Genomic DNA, 23145 nt, shown 5'->3' with positions numbered 1-23145 from the left:
TGAGGACTGAATCTCGAAACCCTAAGAGAGAGAAGGATTCAAGAACTAAAGTGAGTTAGAAGTTATACATGGGGGCAGATATTATAAAGGGTAAAATATGTGTCCAACAACACTGTATAACATAACAATTTTTTTTTTTTTTTTTTTTTGTCTTCTTAGGGCCACATCTGTGGCATATGGAGGATCCCAGGCTAGGGGCTGAATCGGAGCTGTAGCCGCCGGCCTACACCACAGCCACAGCAACATGGGATCCGAGCCCTGTCTGCGAACTCCACCAGAGCTCATGGCAATGCTGGATCCCTTTTTTTTTTTTTTTTTTTTGGTGTTTTTTTTTTTTTTTAATTTTTTATTACTCAAATGAATTTATCACATCTGTAGTTGTGTAATGATCATAACAATTTGATTTCACTGGATTTCCATCCCACAGCCCAAGCACATCCCCCCACCCTCCAAACTGTCTCCTCCGGAGACCATAAGTGTTTCAATGTCTGTGAGTCAGCATCTGTTCTGCAAAGAAGTTCCGTCTGTCCTTTTTTCAGATTCCACATGTCAGTGAAAGCATTGGATGTTGGTGTCTCATTGTACGTCTGACTTCACTTAGCATGATAGTTTCTAGGTCCATCCATGTGGCTAAAAATGCCGGTATTTCATTCTTTTTGATGGCCGAGTAATATTCCATTGTGTATATGTACCACATCTTCTGGATCCACTCCTCTGTTGATGGACATTGAGGTTGTTTCCATGTCTTGGCTACTGTAAATAGTGCTGCAATGAACATCGGTGTACATGTGTCTTTGCGAGACATGGTTTTCTCTGGGTAGATGGCCAGGAGTGGGATTGCTGGATCAAATGGTAGTTCTATATTTAGTTTTCTGAGGCATCTCCATACTGTTTTCCACAGTGGTTGCACCAATTTACAATCCCACCAACAGTGTACTAGGGTTCCTTTTTCTCCACACCCTCTCCAGCACTTATTGTTTGTAGACTCTTTGATGAAGGCCATTCTGGCTGGTGTAAAGTGATACCTCCGAGTGGTTTTGATTTGCATTTCTCTGATGATGAGTGATGTTGAACATGCAACGCTGGATCCTTAACCCACTGAGCAAGGCCAGGGATTAAACCCACGTCCTCACGGATGCGAGTCAGACTCGTTTCTGCTGAGCCATGATGGGAACTCCCTAGTAAAAGTGTACTTTAAAAGCAGTTTACAGGCAAAGTCTTACAAGCACTCCAAAAAAGTTTGTTCTGAGAATGAATTTATTTCTGTTGACTTGTAGTGATCTGTTGAAGCATAAAACATAGGACCCATTATCCGAACAGTTTCCAGCGGCAGTTTCATTGGCCACATGAGCACAGCAGGAGAGCTGCTATCGTTGAGACCACACATGCTCTGACTTGTCAAGACCTACCTTTGTGTCGCCTCCTGCCAAGTAACAGGCTCAGCTATCACCGTTGCTAATCCCTTGGATCCGGCTGCCTGTCAGACGGTGAGAGCCCAAGCCACAACTCCCACTGACAGCAAACCTCTTTCAGATCTCAATTCCAAGAAAAAGGCCGAGAGATGGAGGGGTTCATTAAGCCAAGACCTTCCAGAGGCTATGAGTAAAACCTCAGAATGAAAGTGAGATGTGAATTGATACTTTTTTGCACTGTATGTAAAAAAGGAAGATCCAGACTCTCTTAAAAACAGAGTGACTTTCTAGCCTTCAAACTCTCTGAGTAAGGTGATATGAAAGTGATGCTAGGTAAGGGAGGTAGACAGAGCTCTTAAAGGAGCCTGGCTGTCCCCAGGAGCACACAGCAGAGATAAGCCATTTCATAACTGAAGACTCTCTGTAATTTAAATTTTTTTTTTTTTTTTTTTTTTTTTTTTTGCTTTTTAGGGCCACACACGCAGCACATGGAGGTTCCCAGGCTAGGGGTCCAATCGGAGCTACAGCTACCGGCCTACGCCACAGCCACAGCATCACAGGATCCAAGCTGCAAATATCTGTGACCTACACCACAGCTCACAGCAACACCAGATCCTTAATCCACTGAGCTAGGCCAGGCATCAAACCTGCAACCTCACGGTTCCTAGTCGGATTTGTTTCTGCTGCACCATGACGGGAACTCCTCCTGTAATTTTTTTAAAGTTTTTTTTTTTTTTTGTCTTTTTACCATTTCTTCAGCTGCTCCCGTGGCATATGGAGGTTCCCAGGCTAGGGGTCAAATGGGAGCTGTAGCCATCAGCCTACACCAGAGCCACAGCAACACGGGATCCAAGCTGCGTCTGCGACCTACACCACAGCTCATGGCAATGCCGGATCCTTAACCGACTGAGCAAGGCCAGGGATGGAACCAGCAACCTCATGGTTCCTAGTCGGATTCGTTAACCACTGAGCCACGACGGAAACCCCCTAAAGTTTTTTTTTTAAATTGAGTATAGTTGATTTACAATGTTGTGTTAGTTTCAGGGATACAGCAAAGTGATTCAGTTGCATACACAAGAGATATATTGTTTTTCAGATTCTTTTCCTTCATAGGTTATTACGAAATATTGAGTTCCCTGTGTTATACAGTAGGTCCTTGTTTGTCACCTATTTTATACGTAGGAGTGTGTATATACATTAGTCTCACTCCTAATTAATATGCCCATCACCTGACTTTTCCTGTAAATCGTACGGGTGCCCTCAGGGGATGGAAGCGGAAGCTGGCACCCATTAAGTGATGCTATTTCCCTGAGATGCTGGAAGGGATGGGAAGGTCACTCAAATGTTAGACTGAATCAGGTGTCCTGGACACCCAGGGTGTCCTCATCAAGAGAAAGGCAAACAGGGGTTCTATGTCGCTAAACTTACTTCCCAGCCCTAAATCAGAAGGTGGTGGCAGGGCCAAAAGACACAACAATAATCAACACTGGCTCCTTTCCGGGGGAGCTGAATGGTGGGCCAGCGGCGACATAAACACATCCATGAACTATCTCCAAGGCTGTTTTTTGTTTTTTTTTTTTTTTTGTTTTTTTTTTTTTTTTGTCTTTTTGCTATTTCTTGGGCCGCTCCCGCGGCATATGGAGGTTCCCAGGCTAGGGGCTGAATCAGAGCTGCAGCCGCTGGCCTATGCCACAGCCACAGCAACTCGGGATCCAAGCTGCATCTGCAAACTACACCACAGCTTTTGGCAACACTGGGTCCTTAATCCACTGAGCGAGGCCAGGGATTGAACCCTCATCCTCATGGATACTAGTCAGGTTTGTTAACCGCTGAGCCACAATAGGAACTCCCAAGGCTGTTTATAGTAATAAGGAAAAAGAGCCTCAAGTAGTTACAGTCTAGGTGGTGGCATTTCAAATAAACTTTCCACCAAAGAGGATAGAAATTTTTCTGTCAGAGAAGAAGCACATCTGTTTTGTGTCTTTGGGTTCTTATGACTAGAATGGTGCCTTTCATGGCTACTGTAGGATTCAACAATTTGTCATCTCTGCTGATAGTAAAAAGGCTTGATTAAAAAAAATTTTTTTCCCCTGGGCTTTCTGAAGTAATTACTTGTTTACCTTTCACTTTCAGTGGTCAAGGGGTGCAAACGCATCTGCTTTGACCCCATATTGTCTTTCGAGGCACTAACCAGCTGTCATCCACAAACAGCTGTGAAAAAAATGTTTCAAAACCGTTACGTCTTTTTTAGATGAATTCTCATTTTTAGCCCCTCTTCTTCTTCTTTCTCTAACATTTACAAATATCACTTAAGGTTCTGCTCCTTGCCAGTTTTGTGATGTTGAGAAAATCATGTAATTTCTTGGAGCTCGTATTTCTGCACTTGTTTAATATGGATGATAGTAATACCTACCCCACGGGGGTTCTGAAAAGTAAATGAGTTATTATCTGCAAATGTCTTCAGCAGGATGCTTAATGGGCTGTAGTTGTGCATAGGATTATTGGATTAAAAACCATGCAAAAGTGACAGCTAAGTTTTCCTGATGACATTTAAAATTTCTCCTTTGAATCTGAAGTGAATATCAAAAAAAAAAGGGAAAGGAGTAAGAAATCATTCTTTCTTTCTTTCTTTCTTTCTTTTTTTTTTTTTTTTTTGTCTTTTGTGTTTTCTAGGGCTGTACCCTCAGCATATGGAGGTTCCCAGGCTAGGGGTCTAATTGGAGCTGTAGCTGCCGGCCTACACCACAGCCACAGCAAAGCCAAATCTGAGCCTCGTCTGTGACCTACACCTCGGCTCACAGCAACGCTGGATCCTTAACCCACTGACGAGGCCAGGGATCAAACCCACAACCTCATAGTTCCTAGTTAGATTCATTTCCACTGCTCCACGACCGAACTCCCAAAATCTTTCATGTTTTGGAACGTATTTTAGAAGGAAGTCAATGTCATATGGTGTAAATATTTTTTTTTTCCGATTTAGGCCAATCCTACCTTTTCTGAAATATAGGCACTTTGAATTTTCTTTTGATTTTGAAGAATTTTGTTTAAATCAAAGACTTCCAAACATCTAGATTTTTCAGAGAAAATACAAAAAATTATCAGGAAAAAAATTCCTGCAGCATATCCAGTTTCATCTGGATCAGAATTTCTAGTTTTTTATCAACTATTTTATAATTTTTTTTTTTGTCTTTTTGTCTTTTTAGGGCTGCACCCAAGGCACATGTAGATTCCCAGGCTAGGGGTCCAATCAGAGCTGTAGCCACCAGCCTACCCACAGCAACTTGGGATCTGAGCCACATCTGCAACTATACCATAGCTCACAGCAATGCCAGATCCTTAACCCAATGATCTAGGCCAGGGATCGAACTGGCGTCCTCATGGATGCTAGTCGGGTTCATTAACTGCTGAGCCATGACAGGAACTCCTATTTCATAACTTTTTATAAAATAGGACAAACTATTTAACTTGCATGAATCCTGTCATTCTCAAGTAAAATTTTTGTGAAAAAAACAAACAAAAAACCTCATGCAATAAGTTTTCACTAATAAGTCTAGGGATGAAGGGAAATCAAGTTTAAAAAATCATCAGCCATAAACATTTAGCAATGGCCTGCTATTTTGCGTAATATGCTAAACAATGGGAATATAATTCCAACTTTCAGGAAACTTACATTCAAAAGTAAAGTCAGAAGAGTGGATGTTGACTATATTTTTTCTATGAGAAAGAACGCTTTTTCTTTGGTAGAAATTTTGGTTTGTTTGTTTGTTCGATTTTGTATAATTTGGTGTTTACCTGGGACACCCCTTGTGGGAAATGGGAACAAGGCGACTGAATGTAAAGGAATTTGAGGGTGAGGTGAGGGGCCTGAGTATTCATCTGGTTTGGGATACGTCTGCGTTGTAAACGAGCTGAGAGCTAAAGTCATTATTTAGAAACAAAAGGAGAAACTTTCTCAGTAAAACCAACTTTAATGGTCCTAGGATTAGAAGTCAGCTAGGGAAATTAGGGTCAGAAGAGAATGAGCAAAGACACCAAGCTTATTATCCAACAAGACGCCGTGGAAATAGCCAAGATGGTAGACAACCCAGTTTTGGAGGGTGAAGAAGGCCCCTCTTTGGAGGAGGGGGACCTAAGTGGAACATCTGTGGCTACGCAGGAGTTAGCCCTGGGAAGGAAGAATGAGGAAGGCACCATGCCCAGGAGCTCTGGTTCAGGGACCGGCAAGCACCACATCCGGACTGACTGGGATGCTGAGAAGTGGAGTCCAGAAAGGTGAGCAGAGAAAGAAAAACCGTCCATCTGTCAGGACACCAGTGGAGAGTCATTAAAGGATTTAGGTTAGGGGGAGGCTGTACGCAGATCTGCCTTTGAGTAAAATCCCTCAGGACTAGTGTGGAGAAGAGATTGAGGGAGACAGTCTAGATATTGGCCAATATCAGTGTCAGAGAGGGAAGAAAGTGACACACAATAACATTAGTCTCAAGTTTAACCCCATTTTAATTTATTAATGCTGCTCTTAGAAGCAACCCAGACATTCTGAGTAACTACCGAAATCTGTAAACTCAATCAGCAAACTTCATGGAAATATAAACTGCTAATGCGTTGGTAGGTTTTTTATGGAAACAAGAATTTCAAGATAATCTGGGTGTAGTTAGAGATGATTTCCCTCTTGTGCAGGTTCTACGGTTTGGTTCCTTTGATTGATCATTTAAAATCATTAGTCATGTCAGATGTTATGAACGACTGTGTAATTAAGGATACTCCCTCTTTGAAGGGCACAAGTACCTCCACGAAACACAGATGGCATCTGCAGGGTTTTTCACAGGAGATTTTGAAAGGAAGCGGCCAGAACATATTCTTAATGTTTTAGTTTCTTGCTATTATAAGACATGACTCAGTGGTTTCCTTTCTATAGTTGAAAGCACACTCAGGATTAGGGCTGTCGTGACCTTCATAAAGACAAAATCTGGGAAATAGAAGAGTGTGGAAATGTGTACATGCTGTTTTTGAAATGTGCACATTCTTTGAAAGGTTCTAAGACCTATTTTTCTCTAGAGAGCAGCAGGGCCTTTGCTACTTCTTCAAACTTTTCTCAGCCCTTGGCTTCTAGTATCATCAATGGCAGAAATACATAGTCCCTCACTTCTAGAGCAGCTTCCTGGCAAGCCTGATAGGAATGCCCACCTACCTTTCAAAACCAAGGAATATAAAAGAACTACAAACAAAAAGCAACATCACCTGCCCCACCCCGGTACCATTTTTGAGAGGCAACTCCTTTGAATCATGTTCGTATCTCATTAATCAACTTCAGACATTTCCTCTTTGCCTCCTGCTTTGACGAAAAGGCGTTCAGCACTTTGATAGCTCGGCTCAGTTCGCTTCCCTCCCTCGGCATTTTAGTCATGTGCCTGCACTGCATTTAGTTTCTCTCTTGCAGAGGTTGCAAATGGAAGCTAGATCTGACTATAGATGTGTTTTGTTTGAACTGCAGTGAGTTCAAAAACAGGAAAACCAACATGAAATATTGTAGGATTTAACATTTAAAAATTCCAAATGCTTAGCCCCACAAAAGAGTCAGACGGCCCACCTTTTAGTTTCCTATGGTTGTTGTAACAAAGTACCACAAACCAGGAAGCATAAAACAGAAAACAAATCTCACTGTTCTGGAAGCCCCAAGTCCAGAATCAAGGTGTTAGGAGAGCCATGCTCCTGCTAAAGGCTCTAGGGAAGAATCCCTTCTTGCCTCTTCTGAACTTCTGGTGGTTGCCAGCAATTCCTGGCATTCCTTGGTTTGTAGTTGTATCACTCAAATTTCTACCTCTAGCTTCACGTGGCCTTCTTCCCTCGCTGTGTCCATGTCTCTTAGTCCAAATCTCCTTTTTTTTTTTTTTTGCCTTTTTATCTTTATAGGGCTGCACCCGAGGCATATGGAGGTTCCCAGGCTAGGGGCTGAATCGGAGCTGTAGCTGCCAGCCTGCGCCGGAGCCACAGCAACAAGATCTCTTTCTGAGGTTTCAGGTGGCTATGAATGGGGGGGGGGGGGCACTAACCCAACACATGGCAGATATGGCCCCTAAAAGGTAGTTAAGTGGCTGTGTTCTCCAGATGGGGCAGGCACCTACTATTATGCCAAGGTTCTCCTCATATCTGCAAGGTAAACACAAGCACCAAACCTGAACCCTGCTTCCTATTTATGTTGCTTGTTTTGCTCCTATAAGTATCCGTTTGCTAACCCTGCCATTGGTTATCCTGATAACTCTTTGTTTTTAAGGGCCACTCGCATGGCATGTGGAAGTTCCCAGTAAAGGGGTCAAATTGGAGCTGCAGCCGCCGGCCTAAGCCGCAGCCACAGCAACACCGGATCCAAGCCACATCTGTGACCTACACCACAGCTCACGGCAATGCCAGATCCCTGACCCACTGAGCAAGGCCAGGGATCGAATCCGCATCTTTGTGGATACTAGTTCGATTTGTTTCCATTGCGCCACAAGAGGAACTCCTATAACTTTTAAATAATACATCAAAACTAATATTTCATGTTTTATAAACTTTTGTCAATATCTCATGATACCTTCCTGTTTTGTGATACCAGGATATTCGTCTTTTCCATTTTTTTCCTCTATCTCTTCTGTTCCCTTTCCATCTCACATATTTTTGTCAACAGCATCTTTATTAGTGTTATGGATTAAACTGTGCCCCCCCCCATTCATAAGGTGAAGTCCTAATCCCTAGTATCTCAGAATGTGACCTTACTTGGAAATAGAGTGACTGCAGGCACAATTAGTTAAGACGGGATCATACTGAAGTAGGATGGGTTCCTCATCCAGTGCCACTGATGTCCTTAAAAAGGGGGAGCTGTGGAGACCGATATACACACAGAGAGAATGCCACGTCAAGGGAAAGGCGAGATGGGGGTGATGCAGCTGAGCCAAGAAGCCTCCAGAAGCTGGGGAGAGGCACGGAAGAGCTCCTTCCCCACAGTCCTTAGGAGGACCCGATGCTGCTGGTACCCAGATTTTGGATTTCTAGCCTCCAAAACTGTGACAATAAAATTTATGTTGTTTTAAGTTCCCAGTCTGTGATAATTTGTTACAGCAGTCCTAACAAATTAAAATAATTTCATTATATAGAGTATACTGACATAACTTCATGGTATATATAATATATATTCAATGTTGTAGCATTCATACTATATTCTGAAATTTCAAGTATATTTGTGTTCTGTGGCTCTCAAAAGTCTGCTGATTCTGGGTTATACATTCACATTTAAAATGAGGCTAACTGCAGTTCCCATTGTGGCTTGGTGGAAATGAATCTGACTAGTATACATGAGGATTCAGGTTCAATCCCTGTCCTCCCTCGCTCAGTGGGTTAAGGATCCGGCGTTGCAGTGAGCTGTGGCGTAGGTCACAGATGCAGCATGGATCTGGCGTTGCTGTGATGCAGGCTGGCAGCCGCAGCTCAGTGGCTGCAGCTCCAATTCAACCCCTCGCCTGGGAACTTCCATATGCCATGGGTACAGCCCTAAAAAGACAAAAAAAAAAAAAAAAAAAAAAAAAAAAAGCAAAAAAATAAAATAAAATTAGGCTAACAGGCTTCTGCTTCCACTCATGAAGAGGTTACCAGTATGGGGCTTGCCATCTGCTATAAACAACTAGAAAACAAGACAAAATGTATGAAATAAATGTTTGAAGCCATTTCTTTTCAGACATTGAAAGACAGGAAACAATAAAGTGTACCTTTTGTTTGTTACAGCTTTCTTCCTGGGGGTGACTTTTGGATCATAGTTCCAGGAGGAGAAATCCAGATATCACAGGAGGGAGCTCTCCCTGCGCTGATGAGCCAGAAATCCAGAAATAAGGCCTTGGAGAGGCGGAGGGGCTGCAGTGTGTGGGGCAAAGCACAAAGAGGAGGGAGCTGTGCAAAGAAGGAGTTCCAAAAACCTGCATATGGAGTTCCTTGATTATTTGGCAGAATAATAATCTGAACCTATGAAAAACGAAACTGCACGAGGCTGGGCAAAGAATAAAAACTGAGAGCTATGAGCTAAAGGATTCCTAGAGGGCTGAGAGACATGTCATGTGTTGCTAACCAGAGTGAAGAAAACCTATGAAAAGCCTGGCGCATTCAATAGAGAACCCCAAACTGCTATGCCGTAGTTAAGTTAAATAAGCATTAGACTAAAACTGCTTTACGTCTTTACGTAGGCCTTGATGTGATCAAGCTGATACCCAAGCAACTAAATTGCCTGGGAAGCCAATTTAGCATTATTTAGAAAGCAGCAAAAATTCAAGTATTCCAAAACATAACATTCATAATGCTCAACTGCTCATAAAAAAATAGAGTTCCCGTTGAGGCTCAGTGGTAACCAACTTGATTTGTATCCATGAGGATGCAGGTTCAATCTCTTGCATCAGTCAGTGGGTTAAGGATCAGGTGTTGCTGTGAGCTATGATGTAGGACACAGAAGAGGCTCGAATCCCAAACTGCTGTGGCTGTGGTGTAGGCCGGCAGCTGCAGCTCTGATTCGACCCCTAGCCTGGGAACTTCCATATGCCGTGAGTACAGTCCTAAAAAGAAAAAAATTAAATTACTAGATTTATTACTAGATAAATAATTACAAATCAAATTACTAGATAAGTGAAGAAGGTGAAGATATGACCCCTTCGCCAGGAGAAAAATTCAGTATGAAAAATGGGGAGGAAGTTAAATTCATGAGGAATACATGATTTCTCAATGTGTACGCACTTAATAACAGCATTTCAAAATGCATGAAGCAAAGGTTTACAGAATTAAGGGGAAATGGAAAAACCCACAGTTGCGGCAGGCGGTTTCATTCGGCATAGGAATCGTAGATTAAGTAGTGCATCTGTAAGAATACAGAAGACCTTTACGCCAAATTGACCCATTAGCATTTACAGAAAAAAACGTTTTTAATAAAGAACACTACACTCAACAACAGAAGAATACATATTTTTTTAAAATGGCTGTAGAATAATCACTAAAATAGGGCATATCTTGGACCATAAAGCAAGTTTTGATAAATTTATACTTACTGAAGTTATAGTGAGCATGTTCTTTGATCATAATGCAATTAAAGTAGAAACTAGCAGTCAAAAGATATGAGAAGAGTCTAATTATCTGGATAGTGTGTATATTTAAAAATTGAGATCTAAACTCAACAATCTATGCTTTATCGTTAAGAAGCTAGTAAAAGAGGAGTGAGTTAAACCCAGAATAAGCAGGAGGAAAGAAATAGTGAAGAGCAGAGTAGAAGTCAATAAAACAGAAAGTGGATAAACAAAAACTAACAACTAAAAGTTTACTCTTTTTCTCTTTTGTCTTTTCTAGGGCTGCACCCGAAGCACATGGAGGTTCCCAGGCTAGGGGTCTAATTGGAGCTGTTGCTGCTGGGCTACACCACAGCCACAGCAACTCGGGATTCAAGCTTCATCTGCGACCTACGCCACAGCTTATGGCAATGCCAGATCCTTAACCCACTGAGTGAGGCCAGGAGGGATCAAACCCGAAACCTCATGGTTCCTAGTCAGATTCGTTTACCACTGAGCCACGACGGGAACCCCTATAAGTTTACTCTTTGTAGGAGTTCCCATTGTGGCTCAGTGGTAATGAACCCGACTAGCATCCATGAGGAGGCGGGTTCGATCCCTGGACTCACTTAGTGGGTTAAGGATCTGGCATCGCCGTGAGCTGTGGTGTAGGTCGCAGACGTGGTTCGGATCTGGCTTTGCTGTGGCTGTGGCATAGGCCGGCGGCTGCAGCTCTGATTCAACCCCTAGCCTGGGAAATTCCATATGCCACAGGTGGAGTCCTAAAAAGCAAAAAAAAAAAAAGTTTACCCTGTGTAAAAGTGAATAAAAATAATGAGTTACTAGCTAAGCAGGTTAAAAAAATGAAAAGAGACAGTATACATTTAAAATACTATAGGAGTTCCCGTCGTGGCGCAGTGGTTAACGAATCCGACTAGGAACCATGAGGTTGCGGGTTCAGTCCCTGCCCTTGCTCAGTGGGTTAACGATCCGGCGTTGCCGTGAGCTGTGGTGTAGGTTGCAGACGCGGCTCGGATCCTGCGTTGCTGTGGCTCTGGCGTAGGCTGGCGGCCACAGCTCCGATTGGACCCCTAGCCTGGGAACCTCCATATGCCGCAGGAGCGGCCCAAGAAATAGCAAAAAAAAAAAAAAAAAAAAAAAAAATACTATGAAGAACTTTATGCCAATAAATTTCACAAGTCAGATGGAATACATTATTCGAAAGACATAAATAAACATTATTATCATAAGCTATAATAACTATTTCTTTTTTTTTTTTTTTTTTTTTTTTGTCTTTTGTCTTTTTTTTTTGTTGTTGTTGTTGTTGTTATTGTTGCTATTTCTTGGGCCGCTCCCGCGGCATATGGAGGTTCCCAGGCTGGGGGTTGAATCGGAGCTGTAGCCACCGGCCTACGCCAGAGCCACAGCAATGCGGGATCCGAGCCGCGTCTGCAACCTACACCACAGCTCACGGCAACGCCGGATCGTTAACCCACTGAGCAAGGGCAGGGGCCGAACCCGCAACCTCATGGTTCCTAGTCGGATTCGTTAACCACTGCGCCACGACGGGAACTCCAATAACTATTTCTAAATACCAGTAATGAACTGAAAGAAAATGAAATATTAAAAAACTCTTTAGGAGTTCCTGTCGTGGTGCAGTGGTTAACAAATCCGACGAGGAACGAGGAGGTTGCAGGTTCGATCCCTGACCTTGCTCAGTGGGTTAAGGATCCAGCGTTTCCATAAGCTGTGGTGTGGGTCACAGACGTGGCTCGGATCTGCATTGCTGTGGCTCTGGCGTAGGCCAGTGGCTACAGCTCTGATTAGACCCCCCTGCCTGGGAACCTCCATATGCCACAGGAAGCAGCCCGAGAAAAGGCAAAAAGACAAAAACAAAACAAAACAAACAAACAAAAAACCTCTTTACACATCTTTAGTTAATGAAAATTGACTAAAAAATGGTTCATAGACTTTGTTTTAAAATGCAAAGCTATAGGAGTTCCCGTCGTGGTGCAGTGGTTAACGAATCCGACTAGGAACCATGAGGTTGAGGGTTCGGCCCCTGCCCTTGCTCAGTGGGTTAATGATCCGGCGTTGCCGTGAGCTGTGGTGTAGGTGGCAGACGCGGCTCGGATCCCGAGTTGCTGTGGCTCTGGCATAGGCTGGTGGCTACAGCTCCGATTCGACCCCTAGCCTGGGAACCTCCATATGCCGCGGGAGCGGCCCAAGAAATAGCAAAAAGACAAAAAAAAAAAAAAAGTAAAATGCAAAGCTATAAAACTTCTAGTGGAAACAAAGGAGAAATTATAGATAACTTTGGGTTTGGTGATAAATTTTAAGATATGATAAAAGCATGATCCACGAGAGAAAAACTTTATAAGTTGTACTTTATAAAAATTGAATACATTGGTTCTGCGAAAGAGAGTCAAAAGACCAGCCTCAGATAGGCAGAACATATTTGTAAAACACGTATTTGATAAAAGACTTGTATAACTAATATACCAAGAAATATTATAGCTCAACAATAAGAAAACAACCCAATTTTTAAAAAATGGGCAACAGATATGAAAAGAACACATCAAAAAAAGATATACAGAAATATCCTGGAGTTCCCGTCGTGGCGCAGTGGTTAACGAATCCGACCAGGAACCATGAGGTTGCAGGTTCGGTCCCTGCCCTTGCTCGGTGGGTTAACGATCCGGCGTTAACGATCCGGCGTTGCCGTTGAGCTGGGGTGTAGGTCGCAGACGTGGCTCGGATCCCGCGTTGCTGTGGCTCTGGCGTAGGCTGGTGGCTACAGCTCCGATTCGACCCCTAGCCTGGGAACCTCCATATGCCGCGGGAGCCGCCCAAGAAACAGCAACAACAACAACAAAAGACAAAAGACAAAAAAAAAAAAAAAAAAAAGAAATATCCTGTGATTAAACCATAATGGAAAAGAATATGAAAGAATGTGTGTACATATATATGTACATACATATATATACACACTCATATATGCATACATATATATGTGTGTATAACTGAGTCACTCTGCTGCACAGCAGAAGTCAACACTGTAAATCAACTACCTCCATAAAATTTTAAAAAGAAGATACAGACATAGCAAGTATATGAAAAAAATACTCCATAGCATCTGCCATTAGGAAACTTCAAATTAAAACAAAAATTAGATACCACCACATACCTATTCAAACCCCTAAAATCCAAAACGCTGATGAAACCTGTGGGAGGTGAGGATGTGGAGAAGAGGGACTTCCATTCACTTGCTTGAGGGGAGTGGAAAATGGTGCAGACACATTGGCAACGTCTTACAAGTTAAAAATAGCCTAAATATAATCTTACCATATGATTCAGCAGTTGTACTCCCAAGTATTTCCCCAACTGATGTGAGATTTTATGTCTACACAGAAACCTACAAACAAATAACAACGTCATCAGCTTTATTCATAATCTCCCCAAAGTGGAAACAACCAAGGTATCTTTCAGTAGGTGAATGGATACGCAAACTGCAGTACATCAGTATAAGGGAATATTCTTCAGTGATGAAAAGAAAAGAGCCATCAGGCCGTGAAAAGACGTGGATGAATCTTAAATACACATTGTTAAGGAAAAGAAGCCTGCCTGAAAAGACTAAACTCTATCATGACAATTATAATTATATTCTAGGAAAGTAAACCTATGACGGTGTTCAAAAGATCAGCAATTGCCAGACATTTGAGGGGAGTGAGGAAGGGTGGAATAGATGAAATACAGGGGACTTTTTTTTCAGGGGAGTGAAACTCTTTGCCATGATACCCCAAGGTGGATACGTGAATGTCACAGCAGTCTTATTCATCGCAGTCCTGAACTGGAAGCAACCTGGAAGTCCAACCGCAGGAGAGTGCACAAACCGTGGGTATAGCCATGCAATGGAGTACTACTCGGCAAGAAAAGGAAATGAGTTGCTGCTACGACACGAGGAAGCTCAAAAACATCACACTAAGCAAGAGAAGCCAGAACCACATACTCTATGATTCAATTCATCAGAAATTCTAGAACATGAAAACTAATCTACAGTTAGGTGCCTGGGGTGGGTGGTGGTAGGTTTTGATTTCAATGAGGTGGGAGGAAATTTTTTTTGGAAAACTTTTGGTTTTGTTTTGATCATGTGGTGATTGTATGACTTACGCATTTGTTACTCTGCCATACATGAATTATCCACCAATAAAGTTGATTTTTTTTTTTTTTAAGGAAGAAACAGTAAGACTGAATGGATGATTCCTGCAGAAAAGCGATTCACAATTTTTTTTTTCGCTTTTTTAGGGCCACACCAGTGGCACATGAAGGTTCCCAGGTTAAGGGTCAAATCAGAGCTACAGCTGCTGGCCCACGCCACAGCAATGCCCTATCCAAGCTACGTCTGCAACCTACACCACAGCGCACAGCAACACCAGATCCTTAACCCACTGAGCAGGGCTAGGGATTGAACCCATGTCCTCATGGATACTAGTCAGGTTCATTTCCACTGAGCCACAACAGGAACTCCTCTAATAACTATTTCTAAAACTGAAGTATAGTGGACTTACAAGTTGTGTTAGTTTCAGTATACAGCAAATTTATTTATTTATATTCAGTTATATATACTATATAACATGTTATATAGTCTACAGTTATATATATACATACATGTGTATATATACATAATCTTATTCAGTTATATATATACACATCCGTGTGTGTATAAAATCTTCAGTTTTTTCCATTATAGGTTATTATAAGATTCTGAGCATAGTTCCCTGATCGCACAGCAGGTCCTTGTAGTTTATCTGTTTTATACATAGCGGTGTGTATCTGTTAATCCCAAACTCCTAATTTATCTTTCCACTCCCCACTCATGTCTTTTTGTGGCTTAGTAACTCAGTTCTTTCCCTTCTCCGAATGTACTGCAGCTTGGTTGTCCACTCGCGTCTTGAAGAGCATCTCGGCTGCTTCCGAGTTTGGACAATTGTGAATAAAGCGCCTGTAAACACTCATGCACAGGGTTTTGTGCAGATGCAGACTTCGTTTTCACCCCAGCTCTTCAGGTTTACCCTGGCTTTTTTTTCCTTTTTTTTTTTTCCTTAGGTGGTTCCTTTCTTTCATATCTGAGAAAAAAACTTCATTTTATTTATACGAGCCCCAATTCTTACTGGGTTTTCAGGAAACATCAATCACCACAAACTTTCCTCAAAACCCATACAGACATTTTAAAATTTGGTAGGTGGTTTTCAAGGTCTTAGGATTTCCAGACTTACGGCAATTTCCACAGAAAGGTAGAACTGTGTGCTATTGAGACTGGAGCCCTACATAACTTGGGCACAATGCAACCAAACGTATTTTAAGTTCTTTTTCCATTGATGTTTTAAGTGTCTATTTTGTAATTTCTTTCTATTCTTAGCTGAGCATTAAGTAAAACTTCTAGCATAACCATATCTGAAGTAGTGAATATTCCTTTCGACTAGAGAAAGAGGATTATGTTTCTCTAAAACCATCACACTCAATTCATGTGTTTTTATTACTTTTTAAGCCATTGTAGAGGCCCTAAATACATACATGGCACCAAAACAAACTGCGCCGTGTGGGAACACATATTTTGCTTTAGTTCTAGACAGCTGCAGCAGACAGCTGTACTTGGCCCGGTACCCAAGCCTTCTCCCCGTTTGAGGGAATCCCGCCCCCGCCCCCGGTCTCGGTGAGAAGCGTGCGCGCCTTCCCATCTCGAGGCAAGCGAGGCCACGTTCGGATGTTCCAGCATCACCGGCGTGACACGGGATTTTTCAGCCAGTGACTATTTTTCCAGAAACTTTAATCTGGACCAAGTGACAAAAAGACAAAGACAAAGGGGCAAAAAGATTTACTTCACAGCAGGAAGGAGATGGAGGGCCCGTGAGTCGGAATTCCACGGGCGGGGGGGGGGGGGGGAGCAGCCACGCCCCACAACAAAGGTGTCCCTTTCGGCCTATCCTGCTAACACTTTCCAGCTTCTTGGCTGCTGCAGTTACTCAGCGATTTACTTATTTTTCAAGCCCGGTATCACAACTTCCTGTCATTTCATGAGCTCTTAACATCCTTCCAATAAATGCCTTTAAGATTGTTGGAGTAGGAGTTCCCGTGGTGGTGCAGCAGAAATGAATCTGACTAGGAACCATGAGGTTGCAGGTTCCATCCCTGGCCTCGCTCAGTGGGTTAAGGATCCGGCGTTGCCGTGAGCTGTGGTGGAGGTCACAGATGTGGCTCGGATCTGGCGTTGCTGTGGCTGTGGCGTAGGCCAGCAGCTGTCGCTCTGATTAGATCCCTATCCTGGGAACCTCCATATGCCCCCGGGGTGGGCCCTAGAAAAGAGGAAAAAAACTACGTCCAAACTTCAGTAGGTGAAATTTTACATTGTTATTTTCCTCTTTCAGTTTGTATTTCCATTCCATGTTTCTCACATAATTTTATCCTAATGTAATATACTAACGTATTTTTTGAACCCACGTTCGATCTTTTATTGATCACCTTATCATACATCTTTACCATAAAAATATGTACGTGTTAAAAATTTTCTTCTAGATTTAGTCATAATTTCAAATATCAGTAACATACAATTGATTAAAGTTGCAAATATATTTCATGGTTTTTGTTTTTGTGGTTTTTTATTTTGGCTGTGGTGTGCAGTGGCTTGATGTGGGATCTAAGTTCTCAGACCAGGGACTGAACTGGGCTGCAGTGGTGAAAGTGCTGAATCCTAACCACTAGCTCATCAGGAAATTCCCTGTACTTCATGTTTTAATAATTTTTAAATACTAGTAAATGTATTGTATGTATGTGTTCATAGAAGAATACTCCTGCTACGATGAGACACTTACTTTTTCTTTCTTTCTTTTTTTTTTTAGGGCCACACCTGCAGCATATGGAAGTTCCCAGGCTAGGGGTTGAATCATGGCTGCAGCTGCTGGCCTGTACTGCAGCCACAGCAACGTGGTATCCGAGCCATGTCTACACCACAGCTCACGGCAATGCCGGATCCTTAACCCACTGAGCGAGGTCAGGGATTGAACCTGTGTCCTCATGGATACTGGTCAGATTCTTAATCTGCTGAGCCAGAGCAGGAACTCCCAATGAGTCATTTATCTTGATTTAGAAAGCCTTCCCCCCCACACACAAGATTTCAGTCATGCCTTGATTAGTCTTTGTTCTTAAGCTTTAGGACAGCGTGTCATTAAGATTAGAGAATGAGCTGTGTCTTTGTTTTATAATGTTAGAGAACCAACAAGATACCCTGACCAGAAGTACATCCTCAGGCAGATCAATTTTAGAAGTATGGAAGTTGATCATCCAAAGATGACTTCCTGGAGTTCCCGTCGTGGCGCAGTGGTTAACGAACCCGACTAGGAACCATGAGGTTTCGGGTTCGATCCCTGGCCTTGCTCAGTGGGTTAAGGATCCGGAGTTGCCGTGATGTGGTGTAGGTTGCAGACTCAGCTCAGATCCAGTGTCGCTGTGGCTCTGGCGCAGGCCAGTGGCTACGGCTCTGCCTAGCCTGGGAATCTCCATATGCTGCGGAAGCGGCCCTAGAAAAGGCAAAAAACAAACAAACAAACAAACAAAAACAAAGATGACTTCCTCTACCCTCTCCCAGCCTGTGCACCCCTTGGGATGTCTCTGAGTACCACCACCAAGTTTGAAAACCATGAGTCAAATGTAAAGAGTACTGGATGGGAGACAAAATAAACAGAGCATCTTTCACAGAGTAGCTCTGGAATCTTGGGCAAGACGTTTGATTTGCATAAATCTCAGTTTCCATCTATAGAGTGAGTATGAGGGGATTGAGCTTAGTTTTTAAAGATTCTTTGCAGCTCCAAAATCCCTTGATTTCCACTGGAACTGTTTAGCTATGCCCAGGACACTGGAGAGAAGGCCAGGCACCAAAACAGAAAGGGGAAAGAAAGATGGGTAGCATTTGTGTGGTCACTGAGGACATGGTTGAGGGAAAGAAAGGCACTGTGTGGCTACAGATCACAAAGTGTCTGATTTGTGTTTAGGATGTGCCTTGGGATTAAAATTCAGGTTTCACATGTTGTTTATGTGGCTGTAGAAACTCAGTCTCCTTGGGCTTTAATTTCCCTGAGTATTAAATGGGAATAATACAGTGAACTTTAGATGATGATTAAAGATGGAAACAAAGGCTTATTTCTCTTAGCATGTTTTCAATGCTGTAGCATGTATCAGAAATTCATTCCTTTTTATTGCTGAAAAATGCTATATTGTAGAGTTATGTCACTTCTTTAAATTCATCTGTCGATGGAAATTGGCACTGTTTCCACTTTTTGGCTTTAAGAATTGTGCTGCAATAAACATTTGTGTACAAGTTTTTGCATGTAGAAATGTTTTTATATCTCATAGGTATATAGCACATACAGCTAGGAGTGAAATTGCTAGGTCATGTTGTGGCTTTGTGTTTAGCATTTTCTTTTTCTTTCTTTCTTTTTTTTTTTTTTGTCTTTTTAGGGCCACACCTGCGGCATATGGAAGTTCCTAGCGGTTGAATCTGAGCTGCAGCTGCCTGCCACAGCCACAGCCACAGCCGAGTAAGATCCAAACTGAGACAGTGACTTACATCACAGCTCTCCGCAACACCAGATCCTTAACCCACCAATTGGGGCCAGGGATCGAACCCGAGTCCTAATTGATACTAGTCTTCATAGGTTCGGTACTACTGAGTCAGAAAGGGAACTCCCCTTTAACCGTTTTTATTTTTTATTTTTGTCTTTTTAGGGCTGCACCCGTGGCACATGGAGGTTCCCAGGCTAGGGGTCGAATCGGAGCTGTAGCTGCTGGCCTACACCACAGTCACAGCCACGCCAGATCCAAGCCACATCTGCGAGCTACACTGCAGCCACGGCAATGCCGGATCCCCAATCCACTAAGCGAGGGCAGGGATCTAACTCGCAACGGATTCGTTTCCACGGTGCCACGACGGGAACTCCTTAACCGTTTTTTAAATTGGGTTACTTTGAGTTCTCACTGTAGTGCAATGAGATCGGTGGAATCTCTGCAGCGCCAGGACACAGGTTCAGTCTCCAGCCTGGTACAGTAGGTTAAAGGATCTGGTGTTGCCACAGCTGTGGCTTAGGACCTCCTGTCTACAGCCATACTGCCCTGAATGAGCCTGATCTTGGAAGCGAAGCAGGGTTGGGCCTGTTTAGTACTTGGATGGGAGACTGCCTGGCCCAGGAACTCCATATGCCATGAGGTGGCCCAAAAGAATAAATAAATAAATGGGGTTATTTATCTTTCCGTATTGAGCTGAGGGAGTTCTTTGTTCTTTATATATTCTACCTATAAGTTCTTTACCATACATACATATTACATATATGCATACAATTTGTAGAGATTTATGCACTTTTTAATTTTCTTGATGGTGTCATTTGAAGAAGCACAAGCTTTTAATTTTGATAAGTCCAATTTATCTATTTTTTCTTTTGTCATTTGTGCTTTTAGTGTTGAATCTGAGAAGGTTTTGTGCAACCCAAGATTGCAAATATTTATTCCGGATGTTTACTTCTCAGAGTTTTGTAGTTTTAGATTGTATATTAGGTCTCTGATCCATTTTGAGCTAAGTTTTGTACATTGAAGGAAGCCAGAGTCCAACTTCATTCATTTGCATGTGGCTATTGAGTTGTCCCAGCACCATTTTTTTTTTTTTTTTTTTGCCTTTGTCTTTTTGTCTTTTGTTGTTGTTGTTGCTATTTCTGGGGCCGCTCCCGTGGCATATGGAGGTTCCCAGGCTAGGGGTTGAATCGGAGCTGTAGCCACGGCCCTACGCCAGAGGCACAGCAACGCAGGATCCGAGCCGCGTCTGCAACCTACACCACAGCTCACGGCAACGCTGATCGTTAACCCACTGAGCAGGGGCAGGGACCGAACCCGCAACCTCATGGTTCCTAGTCGGATTCGTTAACCACTGCGCCACGACGGGAACTCCACCATTTGTTGAATAAGCTATTCTTCCCCATCAAATTGTTTTGGCTCCATTGTTGAATATCATCTGATCATAAATATAAGAGTGAATCAAATGCTGATTCTGTTAATTTTATTGCAATAATCTGAACACAGAATAAGATTCATGTTTTCATTTTAAAAGTTCTAGTGGAAATTATTTACTTTGACCTATATCACCAATAATGTAATTTAAGATGATAAGGACCCCATCAATGAGAACTTTTAACACAACCTAAATGAATTGTTTGTTTGTTTACGCTTTCAGCATCACATCTACTAGGTGATGTAATTATAAATTTATTCTTGTTCTGCAGTTGAACTTCCAAATATTCCTGAATATCTATCTCCTAAATGTAAATATTCTTGTGAAATACATTAACAAAAATATTTATACCCCCTTTTTTTAGGGCCACACCTGAAGCATATGGAAGTTCCCAAGTTAGGGGCTGAATTGGAGCTGCAGCTGTGGGCCTATACCAAAGCCACAGCAACACCAGATTCTAGCTGCATCTACGACCTACATAGCAGCTTTCAACAATGCCGATTCTTAACCCACTGAGTGAGGCCAGGGATTGAACCCACATCCTCAAGGATACTAGTCAGGTTCTTAAACTGCTGTGCTGCAATGGGAACTACAAATTACGTACGTTTAAATCCTGACATGATTCAATGTATTGATTTGTCTCTATAATAAATGCTTAACTAATATATGTAGTTTAGTGCCCAGAGTGTGAGTCCTGAATTTTTGGACCAAGCAATTCTCCCAAATAATTACAAAAATTGCTCCGGGACAAGCATGAAAAATAACTTCATTGCTGGTAGCATTTCTGACTCAAAGGTAATGGGCTTCTGAACTGTGTGAATGATGAGCATGCAAACGACACACTGATCATTTCAGTTTTACTGGTGAAACTGATCTTAAATTTTTACTGTCCATTTTGTTTTTTCCTTTTTTTATTCTGGAATATATTGCTCCCTCTGTGTGTCTATGTCCCAGGCTTCTTTATTTAAGAGCAGAGTGGAAACAGTGGGGATTACAGTCAGGAGTATGGCCGAACTTCACCTTCCCTCCAGCCAGTTCCCCCAAACTCTGGGTCCCCACCCCCTCTGTGTGGCCAATTCCTTTCTTAGTGAATGAAGAACTTAATCCCTGAAGCCTGGGTACAAACCCCAAGGTTTTCTCCTAGCGCCTCCCTTTCCTCTGGCCCCCATTCCTGAGAAGGGCAGGTACCGCAGTTTGAATGCACGGGAGAGCCCAGAGTGTTGATAGACGCAGCAAGAAAGGCTTCACTCTCATGGAAAGAGGCCAAGGAGGCCAGTGTAGAGACATGAGGATACCCACAGCCTGGGGTATTACCTGGGGCCTTGGTGCCAGAGGAAAGGATACTGGTCCCCCCACCCGCCCCCGCCCAAGAAAGGAGGGGCCAGTATCACAGTCCTCTCGCTGCAAATAGTCACTGCTTGATCACTTGCCCTTCTGCTGCCAGCTGCAGAACCACACAAGGACCACGTCCTTCTCAAGCCTGAGCTGCTGGGTAATGTCGGGGATTCTGCTGCACTGTGGGTTTTAGGCACTTATGTTGAGATGGATTCTGAGGCTATATTTAGGATGAGCAGGAAGAAATGCTGTTATTAATGATACCCTCCTATGTGTGTGTGTGTGTGTGTGTGTGTGTATGTGCGCGCGCGTGCATGTGTGCACTTTTCAGGGCTGCACCCGTGGCATGTGGAGGTTCTCAGGCTAGGGATCCAATTGGAGCTACAGCTGCTGGCCTAAACCACAGCTCACGGCAACGCCAGATTCTTAACCCATTGAGCGAGGCCAGGGATCGAACCCACAACCTCATGGTTCCTCGTTGGATTCGTTGCCTCTGCACCACGATGGGAACTCCAATGATACCCTCCTATTGAAGTGGGAGGGGGGCGTGGGGTCATACTGTAAGATTTAGACATTTAGCTTACCTGTAATACAATTGGAAAAAACAGTAGCTTAAACGTATTACCTATCATATACGTCTTTTTTAGTCCAGGGCTGATCTGGAATATCCACAACGTCCTCGGAGAGCCAGGACCTTCTCTCTTCCCTTCACCCAGCATCCTTAACATGTGCGTGTTCCTTTGCAGTCACGGGATGGCTGCTCAAGCTCCAGTACAGCAGTTGAGTTCCAGATGTAAAGAAAAGCAGAAGGCAAGGTCAGCTAAATGGGCCTTTCATTTTAAGAAAGCATTCCCTTGAGTTCCCGTCGTGGCTCAGTGGTTAGCGAATCTGACTGGAAACTGTGAGGTTGCGGTTCCATCCCTGGCCTTGCTCAGTGGGTTAACGATCCGGCGTTGCCGTGAGCTGTGGTGTAGGTTGCAGACGCGGCTCGGATCCCACGTTGCTGTGGCTCTGGCGTAGGCCGGCGTCTACAGCTCCAATTAGACCCCTAGCCTGGGAACCTCCATATGCCACCAGAGCGGCCCTAGAAATGGCAAAAAGACAAACAAACAAACAAACAAAAAACACATTCCCAGAAGCCCCATCCAACAACTTTCACTTGCATTTCATTGCCCAGAACGGCATGGTATGGTCAGCTCCTTCATTGGCAAGTAGCGCTGGCAGATGCAGTTTTAAGCTGGGCACATTTATACACCCAACAAAACTAGTGTTCTGTTACTTATGATCAGGGAGAATCCCT

General features: G+C 43.1%; 1 long non-coding RNA gene across 1 annotated transcript; it reads right to left on the bottom strand.

The window, feature by feature from the left end:
• Positions 1 to 301: 301 nt before the first annotated feature.
• On the bottom strand, positions 302 to 22899 carry LOC102157930 (uncharacterized). The gene is made up of 4 exons (XR_014833318.1): positions 22471 to 22899; positions 13808 to 13877; positions 9152 to 9293; positions 302 to 1281 (listed from the first exon to the last, which is right to left on the bottom strand). It is a non-coding gene; the product is annotated as an uncharacterized LOC102157930 (long non-coding RNA).
• Between the last annotated feature and the right edge of the window lie 246 nt (positions 22900 to 23145).

Source organism: Sus scrofa, chromosome 18, assembly GCF_054392235.1.
Source record: "Sus scrofa isolate SSC_HxYL_T2T_F1_AM1 chromosome 18, Sscrofa_HxYL_maternal_Yorkshire_Landrace_v2.0, whole genome shotgun sequence".
Classification (NCBI taxonomy): Eukaryota; Metazoa; Chordata; class Mammalia; order Artiodactyla; family Suidae; genus Sus; species Sus scrofa.
This window is presented reverse-complemented; position numbering and strand designations above follow the sequence as displayed.